Below are 14648 nucleotides of genomic sequence, written 5' to 3'. Positions count from 1 at the left end.
TTCAAGTCATCGTCTGTAGTGGCAATACACTTCCATTCCTCACATAGTCTCTGTTGTTGGTATCATGCTTCTGTATTAAAGATCCTGGAGTCTGCATATCCCATATTTCAGTCAGGATGGTGCAGAGCATCCTCTCGTTTCACCTCACACTTAAGGGGCAATAGAGAGAACCATGTCCTGTAGAGCAGGTCATTGTTGTTGTCATGTCTTCTCGCAGGTCATTGTTGTTGTCATGTCTTCTCAGTATAAACGGAAGTGTCTTTTTAGGAGGTCGATGTCACACCCTTGGTAGTGTCTTTCCTGGTAGAGGACTGCTTCCAACTGTTGCTATAAAAGACCTTGGATGTTTCGTAGATAGCTTGCCTGGTTCCAGCGTGAATGGAGAATGCCCATTCATCTGAGGCCTGTGCCAGGTCATTATATCAATATTCAGGGTGTAAGGTACATTGTAATGAGATTTATTAGATAATAACTAATCTGTATGTATAGTGTTTTCCCATTTTAATGTGTCTATGCAAACAAGGATCAATGCCATGAAGCGTTATTGGTGCATCTGGAGGCAATAGGAACAAGACCAGCAATTTCCATGACATAGTTCAATCATAGGCATCAAACTGAGGGACAGTTCCACCAACAATCCTTACTGAACAGCTTACAAAGAAAAGACAAGATGAAAAGTGGATAGAAACATCATGGTAGAAGAATATATAGAGAGTTATAGCAGTTAAAGAAAATAATCATAAAATATTCAAAAGATATATGTGTTCAATATGTGTTCGATTTGTGTCCTTCAAAATAGTTCTGGGCTTTGTAAGATCTACTGTATGTCTTTGGTCAGAGATTAAAGCTGTGTGTTACTGAAGTTAAGAAGGGTAAATCTGGGGTACTGATGGTTGGGAGGAGCATATGATCGCGCGGGGGCTAGTGCCCCCGCGCGGTTTCAAAATGTAGACTGGTATGAAATTGCCAGTGACAGCCTGAGTATAGCTGAGCAGTTATCTGCCACCCCCCAGATCAAACGCCACCCCCTAAGCCAACCTCTGGAGCCGGCCTGGGAGTGGGGAAAACCCAGGGTGCCCCATCAGCTCCTCCCAGAAACCCACCTGGAGATCTGGAGGAAAGGGGGAGAGGGGAGTCGGGTGACCCAGGTCCGGGCCCCCCACCCTAGGCCAGGCCAAAAGGCCGCTGGCACATGCGGAGGTCTGCCAGCTGCCCACCCGTGCTGCTAAAAATCCTCCCCAACATGATTTTTTAAAAAAGAAATAGAAAGTTGAAAGAAAAACTAAAGAGATGGAAGAGAAAGGAATGAATAGTTTTGAAAACTATTGACTCACAATGAGTTCATTGAAGCACCAGCAGAAAGTTTAGTAATCTCTTCTTTTTTTTAAAAAAAATAAGGATGAGCTGGGGCCAGAGAGATAGCACTGCAGTGTGTGTGGCCAAAACAAATAAACAAACAAAGGATGAGTTAAAAAAATAGAGCAATAACTGTGTGAGAGTGGCAAGTGTTGTTGTTTGCATAGGTCCAGCAAAATATGGGTAAATGGAAAAAAAAAAAGCCTTGTCCTAAATACAAAGAGACTTTATCCCTGCAGTTCTCTGGCATAAGGCTGACTCTGGGCTCCAGGCATAGTAGTTTGTCCAACCCCTGAGTCATTCTCTGTGGCAAAATTTTTTCACACATTAGCTGTTTTTGTTGTTCAGTTTCTGTAGTTAAAGATTCTGGTTTCTGTGCCAGAAGGATCCTGGTTTCTGTGTTTCATCGAAGTCAGGATGTGGAGAGTCTTCCAGTTTCACCTCACCATCAGATGTGTAGTGTCCTGCCCTGCAAGCAAGTTGCTGCTGTCACTGAGTCATCTGGGTGTCAAGGGAACATTCCTTGGAGTAAAGTCAGTGCCTGTGTAGTGGCAGGGTCTCTCCTGGTAGAGGTTTGCCTCCTGGTAATGTTGTAGATGATGTGGTTGTTTTTGTAGATGGTCAATGGTTCAGGGGTGTATAGACTATGCCCATTCTTCGGGGGCCTGAGCCAAGACATTATGCCAGTTTTCAGAATATAAGGCCTAACTGCATTCCAAAATTTGTGTTCCTATATCTGTTAGATAATAACTTGTTTGCATATGTAGTATTTTCCCATTTTAATGCACCTATGCAAAAGAGGAACAATGCCACAATGTATTATTGGTGCCTCTGGGGAGCTGAGGGAACAAGTCCAACAATCCTCTTAACTTGATTCTAACATAAATTCTAAAGCGAAAGACTCTTCTACCATAATTCTTTGTTTGTTCTGACTATTCAAATGTGTTTTTTGCAGGGAGCAAAATGCTGAATCCAATTTTCTGATCTTTTTTGCCACACTGCACCTCTTAATTGGTTCATTTGTTTCATTGACATTGAGATGATTGTCATGGGATTTTTGTGTTGCATTTTTTGTTGAGTTGTGGGCTCTGTCTTGCCCTAAAGTAGACCCTTCAGTTTTCCTTTTTTTCCTTTTCTTTTCTTTTTTTTTTTTTTTCTTTTTTTTTTGGGTTTTTGGTTTTTGGGTCATACCTGGCAGCCTGCAGGGTTTACTCCTGGCTCTATGCTCAGATATCACTCCTGGCAAGCTCAGGGGACCATATAGGATGCCAGGACTCAAACCACTGTCCTTCTTCATGCAAGGCAAATGCCTTACCTCCATGCTATCTCTCCGGCCCCTTCAGTTTTCCTTTTAAGGTTTGTTTATAATCTGTAATTTTCTGAGCTGTTGTTTATCCACAAAACTGCATCCTTGGGGCCGGAGAAGATAGCATGGAGGTAAGGCGTTTGCCTTTCATGCAGGAGGTCATCGGTTTGAATCCTGGTGCCCCATATGGTCCCCCGTGCCTGCCAGGAGCAATTTCTGAGCCTGGAGCCAGGAATAACCCCTGAGCACTGCCGGGTGTGACCCAAAAACCACAACAAAACAAAACAAAACAGAACAAAAAAACCCTGCATCCTTCCTTTAAACCTGAATGCAAGTCAAACCTGTTGAAGTATTTGTGGCGAGGCATTCATTTCTTTTTTTTGGTTTTTGGGTCACACCCGGCACCGCTCAGAGGAACTCCTGGCTTTACGCTCAGAAATCGCTCTACACTCAGAAATCGCCCCTGACAGGTTCGGGGGACTGTAAGGGGTGCTGGGATTCAAACCACCATCCTGCATGCAAGCAAACCCTTTATCTCCATGCTATCTCTCCAGCCCCAAGGCATTCATTTCATTGAGTTTTTTTTTTTTTTTTTTTTTTTTACTCTATCCCACCACTTTGAGCTTGGAGGATTGTTTGTGATAAATCTGCTGTAAATCTTAAGTTTGCTTTTTTGTAAATGTAATTTCCCTTTTTATCTGCTGCTTTTAGTATTCTATTTCTCTGTGGTTTTTATCATTGAGTAGAATATGCCTTGGGATGCTTTTATATGGTCTCTTTTAGATGCTACTCTAAGATGTCTCTAATGTGGGTGCATGCACTTTTCAATTTTGGGAACTTCTCACAATGATGTCTTTGAATGTTGCTTCCTCACAAGGGTTTTCTTTCTATCTGTCTTTGATCCCTGTGATTCTTATATTGCTCCTGTTGAATTTATCCCAAAGATTTATTGTTGTTTGTTTGCTTATTTTGAGGATTTTTTTCATCTTCTGTTAGTTTATTTTAAGGCTCTTTTCCAGCTTCTTCTGTTGTATGGAGTTGTTATTCCTCTCATCTTCCAGCTCAGTAATTTTGTCCTCAGCAAATGTTACTTTTCTGGTGAGGATTTCCAAAGAGTTTTCATTTTGCCTATCATTTCTGTCATTTGTTTGAAGTTTTCTCATTTCTACTCTCATATCCTCTTGAATCTTTTGCTTATCTGTTTCATGGTTTCTTTGAGTACTTTCAACATCCTCCATATTTCCTCTCTAAACCCCTTATAAAGAGGATTTATAGGTGGCTGATATTATTTGAGTCCTCAGGACTGCCATCTTAATTCCCTAAGCATGGTGGGGTTCTGTGTTGCCTTCCCATTGTGACTTTTGCACTGTGGTACTATTTTTTTTTTTTTTTATGTTTTGTGGTGGAACTCCTAGACTAGAGGTAACATACTACCACAGAGCAATTTTAAGCAGTTTGTACTGTTTTTTCCTACCGATCTCTTTCTGCTGCATATCATTTCTCAAACTCAACAAGACAAGGGTGTGTGATGAAACTGTGCCCTGGGTTTCACTCCCCACAAGAATATATCAAAAGACTTAGTGGGGAAGCCTATATTTTCTTTATACCTCTATAATACTATCTCTTAGTCTGTTTATTCCCAAATATAAGGTAGCCTCTTACATCACTTTTTTCTTTAATTACTTTTTTAAACTCATTTTTATTTATTCTATTATATATGTATATATATTTTTATTTAACTTTACCTGCTTTGGTTCTGCTTGGTACAAAAAGCTACAAGAAAAAGTCTTGCCTGGGATAAAAGCTCAGGTCAAAACCAGGGCACAGAGATGGTATAGCCTGACATTCTTATCCCCAAATACACCAGGAATATAATATTTCACCATTTCTTTTTGCAAAGGCATACTAAAACATGGGGAAATTTTATGTATGGAAACAATCACTTATCTAATAAGAACCTACATGTGTCATGTGGACCCAACATGACTCCATGTGATCAGACAGTGACTGTCCAATCCCGAGTCCTAGGTCCCAGACATAGAACCAACACAGCTTCCTGCAACAGCATCAGGAACAAACTCCCCCATGGGAAATTCCTAGTACTGCTCTAGCACCATCTTGCACCAGTTTTGATATGACATCAAGGAAATGGCAATAACTTGAGCTAAGATCAGATTTTCCTATATCATCTCCTAATGGAAAGATGAAATTAGAAGACACATTGTCCCTTTATCTGTGCAAAAACCAAGAGCGCTAACTACAGAAGACTGACTTTGTCAACCATGACTGGGCAGAACTTATTCTGGGACCAATAAGAAAGACCCTAGTCTAGCCTAGTCGGCCTAGGATTTGTACAATAATCAAGAACTCTAATTCCAGAGGTCTGACTGTGACAACTGTGACTGAGTAGAACTTTTGGAACCATAATGAATATCCTAGGCTTCAACCTAAGATTGGTGCAAAAACCAAGACCACCAATTATAGAAGACTGATTACAATAACAATGATGGAACAGAACTTCTAGAACCATAAAGAAAGATGCTATCCTAGGCTTCATCCTACAACCTGTGCAAATACCAAGATCTCTAGTTACAGAGTCCTGATTTTATCATCCACAACTGAGCGGAAAGTATCCTGGCACCACAAAAAGACCTGAGGGTGGAAAAATGAGTATGTACAGAGCCATGACAGTATGCTTCAAGGCCAGAGAAACCTTGTATCTCTTAGGCCAAGGGAATTCCATTTTTAATCTCCCCAATGCTTATTGTGCCGTACAAAAAAGAAAAAAGAAGCACCATAATTTATTTATTTTCTCTTTTTATTTCATGCTTGTGGTTATTGTTTGATTATTGTCTTTATTGCTGTAGTGCTTTTTTGGTTTGATTTTTGCCTTTTTTTTTTTTTTTGGTTTTTGGTTTTTGGGCCACACCCGGCATTGCTCAGGGGTTACTCCTGGCTGTCTGCTCAGAAATAGCTCCTGGCAGGCTTGGGGACCATATGGGACAGTGGGATTCGAACCAACCACCTTTGGTCCTGGATCGGCTGCTTGCAAGGCAAACACCGCTGTGCTGTCTCTCCGGGCCCTTCTTATTGTTTTGATTTTTTGTTTGTGTTTTGTATTTTTTTCTTTTATGTTTTTCTTCTTTTTTCCCCTTCTTCTTAATTGATATTTAGAACCACTAGATGGATTCCTCCTGTTATTTTGTTATTTTTTTTCTTATTTTCTTTTTTTCAAACAGAACCACATAACTTGAATCATCTTGTTCTACCTCATAAATTGAGAAATAAAAATAGAAATAAAATAGAAATAAATATATAAAATAGAAATAAAAATAGTAGAAATAAAAAAATGATCAGACTTAAACACAAATGCAAAGTAAACAACATCAGAATCGATATCCAGTCTACAACAAGCTATATATAGAGGGGACCAGTTATATTAGCAGACTGAGGGAGGGCAAAGGTAGGGGATATGGGATACATGCTGGGAACGGGTGGAGAGAGGATAACAGTGGTTGTGGGAATGCCCCGATTCAATGTCACTATGTACCTTAAATATTACTGTGAAGGATTTGTAATTCACTTTGGTCACAATAAAAATTATTTAAGAAAAAAAGAGGTCCTTAGTAATAAGTGTATTCATGATGATTTGTATATCATAATGTGTATAATATGTACATAAAGTTCTTTGAAAGAGAAAGAATAGAACTGATTTTCCCAGAAGACATGTGTTAAGAACAGCCACACACTGCTATTTGGTTATTTTTCAGTCTTTAAATAGCCAAATTGTTATTCTTAAAGTGTAATTCAGTGAGCTTAAACAAATCTATTATGTTTGCATTGGCATTCGTTCAGAAGTTTCTTTGGGCAGGCAGAGGGCCTGTGATTGTCTGTGGCCCAAACTAGTAAGCAGAACCCAGAGGACCCTGCCTTACTGGAAAGGCTGCCATGGCCAACCATAAGTGTTAAAATATTCAGCCAGTGACTGTTTTGTAAGAATGTGGTTCCAGTATTTCCTGAACACTGACTGACACTTTTGTCCCACATATCCTAACCCAGAACTGACCTGTGGATAGATAGTAGTAGCCTTGAGTATCACTGTGGGTTGCTTTGTGTCTGTTTGCTTAAAAAATATAGATTTCCAGGAAAGCACTGAATGATTTTCTTTTTCTTCCCTGAAAAGTGGGCTGTAGCCAAATTTGGGACCTTCTGTTACTAGATCATTTTAATTTGAAGCAAAGTATTGATGCACTCTACATATAAAATCTCCCAATTTATGTGGGCCTACGAATGAAATGAAAATTAGGGCCTAAGAAGAACAAAATCAAGCAACTTGCAGCAACACAATGGAACTAGAGGATATGCTGAGGTCAGTGAGAAGGAAAGGGATAAATACAAGATGATCTCACTTATATGTGGGACCTAACATTACACAGTAAGGGAGCAACAAAGGGCCAAAGGGAATGTGGGGGTTGGAAGAGAAGATTGTTGGGGTCCATGATGGAAAGAGATAAGTACATTAGTGATGTATGTGATGCTGGAATTATGTGCATGAGAAATCACCAGTAATAGTATTGTAAATTATAGAATCTCAGTTAAGAAAAATCAAAAAGTGAAAACTTCTCTATGGGACAGAAAAACGAAAACTTGTTCTCTAGTTGCAGGTTTGCATCCTATACGCAGGGGTCTCAAACTCGCAGCCTGTGGGCGGTTTGCGGCCCTCCTTACAACATTTTGTGGCCTTGCCCTAGAGGAATCTTTTTTTGTTTTGTTTTAGTTGTTTGGGTCACACCCCCCAATGATCAAGGCTTACTACTAACTTTGCATTCAAGGATCACCCTGACTTTGCCTCCTGCGCCCCGCAGGTAAATTGAGTTTGAGACCCCCTGCTTTAGAGTATCTTGCTGTACTCGTCAGCCCTTTTCAGGAAATTGCCTGCTCATATACAGTGCCGGGTTATGTTTATATTTCTGGTATCGTAACACTGTGATTCAACCATATATTGCATATAACCATATATTGCATTTTATTAGACACCTTACTTGTTGTAAGATATCACTGTGACTCATCAAAATTTATTGCATTTTCACTTTATTATGCACCTTGCTTAAATAATGATAATATTTTATTATTTTATTATTATGATATTTTATTATTGTTAATATTGAAAATAAGGGCCAATGATGATATAAAATAATTAATGGATTATTGATAGTTACATAAAAGGAGTACCTAAAGTACTGAATTATAACTAGTACTAGGCTATAGCTCTTTGTCCTCAGTGTTTTGGTGTGTTGTGTTGTGTTGTGTTGTGTGTGTGTGTGTGTGTGTGTAGTTTTGTTTTGTTTTGTTTTGTTTTGTAGCCATGCCCAGAAGTGCTCAGATTTTAATCCTGGCTCTACACTTAGGGATCACTCCTGGTGGTGATTTGGGTACTGTATAGGGTTAAGAGATTTTACTGGTCAGCTGCACCCCAGTCAAGTACCCTGCCTACTGTATTACCTCTCTGACCTCTCCTCTCTGTTGTTATATTTTGGGAGAGTAATATTACTTGTTGTCAAGGTCAAGTAGTGCAAATGAAGCTGAACATATTTTGAAGATGAAATCTGTGTTCAGGGATCACTCTTGGTAAGGTTTGGGGAACATAGATGGTCCTGGAGCTTGAACCAAGGTCAACTATATACAACAGAAGCACCCTTTTGCTGTAGCATTGCTCAAACCCTGGGAAGTTTTTTCTTTCTAACACCTTGGTACAGTATTGTAGTTTGTGAGAATACTCTCATTGAGTAACCATTTTCTATTAAACAAGAAGCTGCTCTTATATTTAAGCCACTTGCAGATGTACATAAACACTTTCAAATTTCTGTTTTTTTTTTTCTTGCTTAAGAGCTGCCTTTTTTTTTTTTTTTTTTTTTTTTTTTTGGTTTTTGGATCACGCCTAGCTGCTCTTAGGGGTTACTCTTGCTCTATACTCAGAAATTGCCCTGGCAGGCTCAGGGGACCATCTGGGATTCTGGGATTCAAACCACCATCCTTTTGCATGCAAGGCAAACACCCTACCTCCATGCCATCTCTCTGGCCCCTAAATCTGCCTTTTTATTTGAATAATAGAAATGAAGAATATGAAAGCTGATCTTCAATAGGAAAGCTTGCCACTTGGTGTGGACGGGGGATAGAAGGAAGGGAACACTATGGCAGAGGGTATTGGTCACTGGGAAGGAGGTCATGAAAGGTGATAAAGTAATATGCATAAAATCTTGTCAGTGACAATATTGTTAGCCTAAAAGAAGGAAAAAAGAAAGAAAGTAAAAGGTGATTGTCTTTAGAGGTAGGATGTCTATGGTGTAGGAGGGAACCTGGGGAGACGAGAAAAGGTTGGCACTCGGGGAGGGATTGGGGTTGGAATACTGTATGCCTGAAACTCAATTATGAGTAACTTTGTAAATCATGGTGTCTCAGTTAAAAAAAAAATAAAAGCAAGGGTCAGAGTGATAATATAGCAGATAAGGTGTTTGCCTTGCATGTGGCTGGCCCAGATTTGATCTCTGCATGCCATATGGTTCCCTGAACCTGCCAGAAATGAATCCTGAGCATAGAGCCAGGAGTAAGCCCTGATTACTGCCAGGTGTGGCCATAAAAAAACAAAAACTTAAGGAAAAACAGCTTCCTTTGCTGTGACTTCAGTGTCTTGAATAAATTTTTTCCCCTAGAATTTTTCTTTCTTTCTTTTTTTTTTTTTGGTTTTTGGGCCACACCCGGTAACGCTCAGGGGTTACTCCTGGCCATGCGCTCAGAAGTTGCTCTTGGCTTGGGGGACCATATGGGATGCCGGGGGATCGAACTGTGGTCCGTCCAAGGCTAGCGCAGGCAAGACAGGCACCTTACCTCTTGCGCCACCGCCTGGCCCGTCCCCTAGAATTTTTTCATTTGTCCCTTTTAAAGTATCTTAAATAGTATTTAATTTAAACATGAGATAAATAAATATGTGTAACTCTTATTGCATTGTTATTTCTGCTCTTGAGTTGATATCTTTTTTTTTTGTTTGTTTTGTTTTGTTTTGTTTTGTTTTTGGCCACACCCGGCAACGCTCAGGGGTTACTCCTGGCTGTCTGCTCAGAAATAGCTCCTGGCAGGCACGGGGGACCATATGGGACACCGGGATTCGAACCAACCACCTTTGGTCCTGGATCGGCTGCTTGCAAGGCAAACACCGCTGTGCTATCTCTCCGGGCCCAAGTTGATATCTTTGATATTTCCTCATTTCAATAGAGCTTAGATGGCTTACTTTATTAACCTCTGTCCTAAAACTTTTGTTTTTTCAAGCTAGAATGAGAGAAAGAAGTTATAATAACAGATGAAAGGTTAGTGCTGGAGATGAAGATTAAATTCTATAATACATTTATTTGTTTAACTTATATGTGCTGCATAAGATGCTGAGTGATATGAAAGAATATATACACATTAATACTCAAAACTTTTGATAACTGTATTGGGAAAGGTACAGGGTACCTATTAAAATATAGGAATTTTGATGAATTAAAATATTTAAAATATATAACATTTATTATATAAGATATATTGAAATAATTAAAATATATAAAATTAGGAATTAGGAGTAATAGTACTGTGAGTAGAGACTTGCCTTGCAAACAGTTGACCTGGGTTTGATCTCTGGCATCCCATCTAGTTTCCCGTGTATCACCAGTAGTAATTACTGAATGCAGAGCCTGGAGTAAACTTCTGGTGTCTCCTCCCCCCCAAAAAACCCAAAATACAACAAAATGATACTAAGGCTGAGATCTTAGAGTACTGGCTGCTGAATGGAAATTTGAGAAAGGGCAACCCTGATGGTCAAGTTAATAGGGTTTTCAGGCATTTGTAAAGATGAAAGGATAAGGATAAGAGGATTGGATTTTAGGAAGAATTTTAGAGTTACCTGTAATTTTTTGTTTAGTGTAGCTGGAATACAAGTAGACCCTTGTATAGAGAGAACCCAAAGTATCCATTTCAAGATAGATACCATAAAACACTTTCTTGATGGCAAAGTGTTTTGATTTTGTTTTTCTCTATAAATTGTGGTTAGACTGAATTCTGATGTGTCCAACATTCTGACTTCTCACTAGATGTCTCTAGTCATTATAGACAGTGACTTGGATAGATAGAATTAATTACCATGCAATACTCAGTTTTCAGATTTTTTTGTGGGGGCCACACCCAGCAGCACTCAGGGGTTCTCCCGGCTCTGAGGTCAGAAATCACTCCTGGCAGTTTCAGGGGACCATATGGAATGCTGGGGATTAAACTAGGGTTGGCTGTGTGCAAGGCAAACATACTACCTACTGTGTTATTCTCCGCACACCCCTCCTGGTTAATGATGGAAAAGGTCTGTTCTGTGAGTATTCATCTGCACCAGGAAGAAAATTTTGTCATGATTAAAATCTAAAAAAGATATTGGATATTGGCACATGAGTTGTTTGGATACATGGTACCCAGCACATGTTGTCCACATTGCTTATCCAGAGATGTGGACTTAACTACTAGTTTTGTATTAGTACTCTGAGCCTTTGGAGAAGTCCACACTCTCATGAGTGTGTACTCCAATTTCTGAGGTGATTTAAATGGCACTGCTATAAATATCATAGTACTATAATATATAGAATCTCTGTTACACTTTATTATTTTGTTTTAATTTATTTTTATTTTATTTATTGATAAATCATTTCTTTATTTAAACAACATGCTTACAAACATGTTTGTAACTGGGTTTCAGCCATAAAAATACACGCCTCCCTTCACCAGTGCAACTTTCCCACTATCTGGTACATTTTAAATGTTTGAATTCTGGTGAGCTCCACAACTCTGTATGAGCACAGCAACAAAATATGTGGTCCCTACCTGTTAAGTGCCAGAGATGTGAGAAATACCCAGAAGTGTGTAAGCTTCATAACTGAGTGTGCAAGTTCTCTAAATCACAGAAATTTCAATAAAAGCAAGGGAATGGTAGCAGGGGAGAAAGAATTAAAGGTTTCTTAGGCCTTAGTATGAAAGTAACATTAAACTGAAAATGAGTTCTTGGATTATCTTATATAATGCATAAGAAATGACTTAGTAATGTGTTCTCTGTTAATAAATTACTTTCTGTGGGCTAGTGGGATTTTTTTTTTCTTTTGTTTTGGGCCACATTGAGCTGTGCTTAGAACATATTCTTTGCCCTGTGCTCAGGGATCACTCCTGATAGGGCATGGATGAATATCTGGGGCCTTAGGATTGATCCTGGATTGATGGTGTGCAAGGCAAGTGCCCAAGAGGAAATTTCTACAGAGGAAACTGCAGTTTCTAAGATGAAGAGGAAGTTAAGTGAGATAAGTGTCGTAAGAACTTGGGAAAAAAGAAAAGAACCCTCTTTAAAACCATTTGTCTCACACAGTTAAAATTTTAGTGTTAATTTGAAATTTTTTGAATGTAGTTTACTATTTGTGGTAAAACTTGCCCAACTAATAAAATCTGTCCACAAATATTAAATTCTGTCTACACTATCATTCTATTATGAGCTGCCAGTCTTCCTTCTGCAGAAAGTTTTTCTGAAAAAATATTTGATGTCTGTATCAACTAAAGGAAATGCATCTGAACTCCGGTTCACCTGTGCCTGCTCATCCTGTGCATCATGTGCCTGCTCATGTAATTTGGTTACATTTCTCTTGATTATATGATATCCTATAATATACCTTTCATATACTAACTCATACCCTCAACATATTTCAAATCTATAAAAGAGGCTAACTTCTAAAATTTATTTCCCTTGCCCATGGGATGGAATACAGTAATTTTGTACATTAGTATCATAGATGTTAGTGCTATTATAGTCATGTTACCTAAACTATAATTTAGAAATTATTTAAATTTTTTCCTGAGCTAGAGAGATAGTACAGTGGGTAGGGCACTATTATTTCAGTTTAAAGTTTTCTGATTTTTACATTTAAAACTTTTGGAGTCTGAATTTTGTAAATTAATGCTTTTTTTTTTTTTGTGGTTTTTGAGTCACACCCGACAGTGCTCAGGGGTTATTCCTGGCTCTATGCTCAGAAATTGCTCCTGGCAGGCACGGGACCATATGGGACACCAGGATTTGAACCAATGACCTTCTGCATGAAAGGCAAACACCTTACCTCCATGCTATCTCTCTGGCCCCGTAAATTAATTCTTAATTTATTGATCACCTCTGTCTTTGTGGTTTAGTATTGTGAACTTGAATTTTCCATAATGAAAACGTATCATAAAAGATTACTGATTTTTATTGAAATTGTTTTTTTTTTATGGTAAGGAGGAATATGTGTATTCACAAATGAGTACCTAAAGTGAAGATAAAAATTTAAACTTGGACCCGGAGAGATAGCACAGTGGCGTTTGCCTTGCAAGCAGCCGATCCAGGACCAAAGGTGGTTGGTTCAAATCCCGGTGTCCCTTATGGTCCCCCGTGCCTGCTAGGAGCTATTTCTGAGCAGACAGCAAGGAGTAACCCCTGAGCAACGCCGGGTGTGGCCCAAAAACCAAAAAAAAAAAAAAAAAAAAAAAATTTAAACCTCCTGCATTGCTGGGAACATTGGGTGGAGGGAAGACAACATTGGTGGTGGGAATGCCTCTGATTCAATGTCACTATGTACCTAAAATATTACTGTGAAAGAATTGTAATCCACTTTGGTCAAAATAAAAATTCTTTAATTAAAAAAATTTAAACCTCCAACAAAAATAAATAAAAAATCTTCTTATTTGTGATTCATTCGGTTGTTCCACGCTTTCTTTGCATTCATTGAACATACTCCACATCTCTAAAGTCCTTATGAGAGTGGCTCTATAGGTGACTGCTACATGTCTTCATTCTCCAAGCATGGTGGAATTCTACTTTGTTTCACCATTGTCACCTTTGCCATGTGGTGTTTTTTATATGTTGTGCTGGGGTTCATTGAGTATAAGATATGTATGACTATAAGAAATGCATGGAGATGAGCTGAGTATCTGTGCTTGTCTCTCTGCTCTCATCTCTGATTCATTTTGCTGGTAACTTGGGCATGGCTGTGCTCAATTAGCACCAGGCTCTCGGTGCACCCAGTGATGAAGGTCTTATTGTGTCCAGTCAGAGGAGTGGTTGCACTCTGTTGTGGTAGTGCTTGGGGTTCACTTGTATCAAGGGTCTCTGCATTTTTCATGTGCCTTTTGGCCATCTGTATTTCTTCTTTGAGGAAGTTTCTGTTCATCTCTTCACCCCATTTTTTGATGGTATTGGATTTTTTTTTCTTGTTAAGCTCTACCAGTATGTATCTTAGAAATTAACCTTTTATTAGATGGGTATTAGGTAAATAATTTCTCCCATTTCATGGGTAAACTTTGTATCCTGGTCATCATTTATTTTTATGTAAAGAAGCTTCTTAATTTAATGTAGTCTCATTTGTTTATCATTTTTTTTAAGTTGCTTGGTCATTGATGTTTCATCCTTAAAGATACCTTTAGCTTTAATGTCATGAAGGTCAACCTATGTTTACCTTTCTGTACCTTATATTTTCAGGTCTGATATCAAGGTCTTTAATCCATTTTGATTTTATTTTTGTGCATGGTATTAGAAAGATATCTGAGTTTATGTTTGAATGTAGCTGACCAGTTTTCTCAGCATCACTTGTTGAAGAAGATTTCCTTTCTTCACTTAATATTTTGCACAGGGTCAGGGTGTGTATGTTTTGTATCTATACAGTTCAATATCTGGCATTACATGACCCCTTAGTGTTGCTGGGTTTGAAATATTCTTATCTTACAGCAGGGGTCCTCAAACTTTTTAAACAGGGGTCCAGTTCACTGTCCTTCAGACTGTTGGAGGGCCAGATTATAGTAAAAACAAAAATTATGAACAAATTTCTATGCACACTGCATATATCTTATTTAGAAGTGAAGAAACAAAATGGGAATAAATACAATATGTGGCCCGTGGCCGTAGTTT

The 14648-nt window shown here is 38.7% G+C and overlaps 2 protein-coding genes across 2 annotated transcripts in view; both read left to right on the top strand.

The window, feature by feature from the left end:
• Positions 1-14648, top strand: part of UBE2V2 (ubiquitin conjugating enzyme E2 V2) — a 738183-nt gene that overhangs the window by 147618 nt on the left and 575917 nt on the right. The window lies entirely within an intron of this gene.
• LOC126011868 (DNA repair-scaffolding protein-like) overlaps positions 1-14648 on the top strand; it is a 95209-nt gene that overhangs the window by 74218 nt on the left and 6343 nt on the right. The gene's annotated exons all lie outside the window — the stretch shown is intronic.

This window comes from Suncus etruscus, chromosome 6, assembly GCF_024139225.1.
Source record: "Suncus etruscus isolate mSunEtr1 chromosome 6, mSunEtr1.pri.cur, whole genome shotgun sequence".
NCBI lineage: Eukaryota > Metazoa > Chordata > Mammalia > Eulipotyphla > Soricidae > Suncus > Suncus etruscus.
The sequence above is the reverse complement of the archived record's forward strand: the minus strand, read 5'-3'. Positions and strand labels throughout refer to the sequence as shown.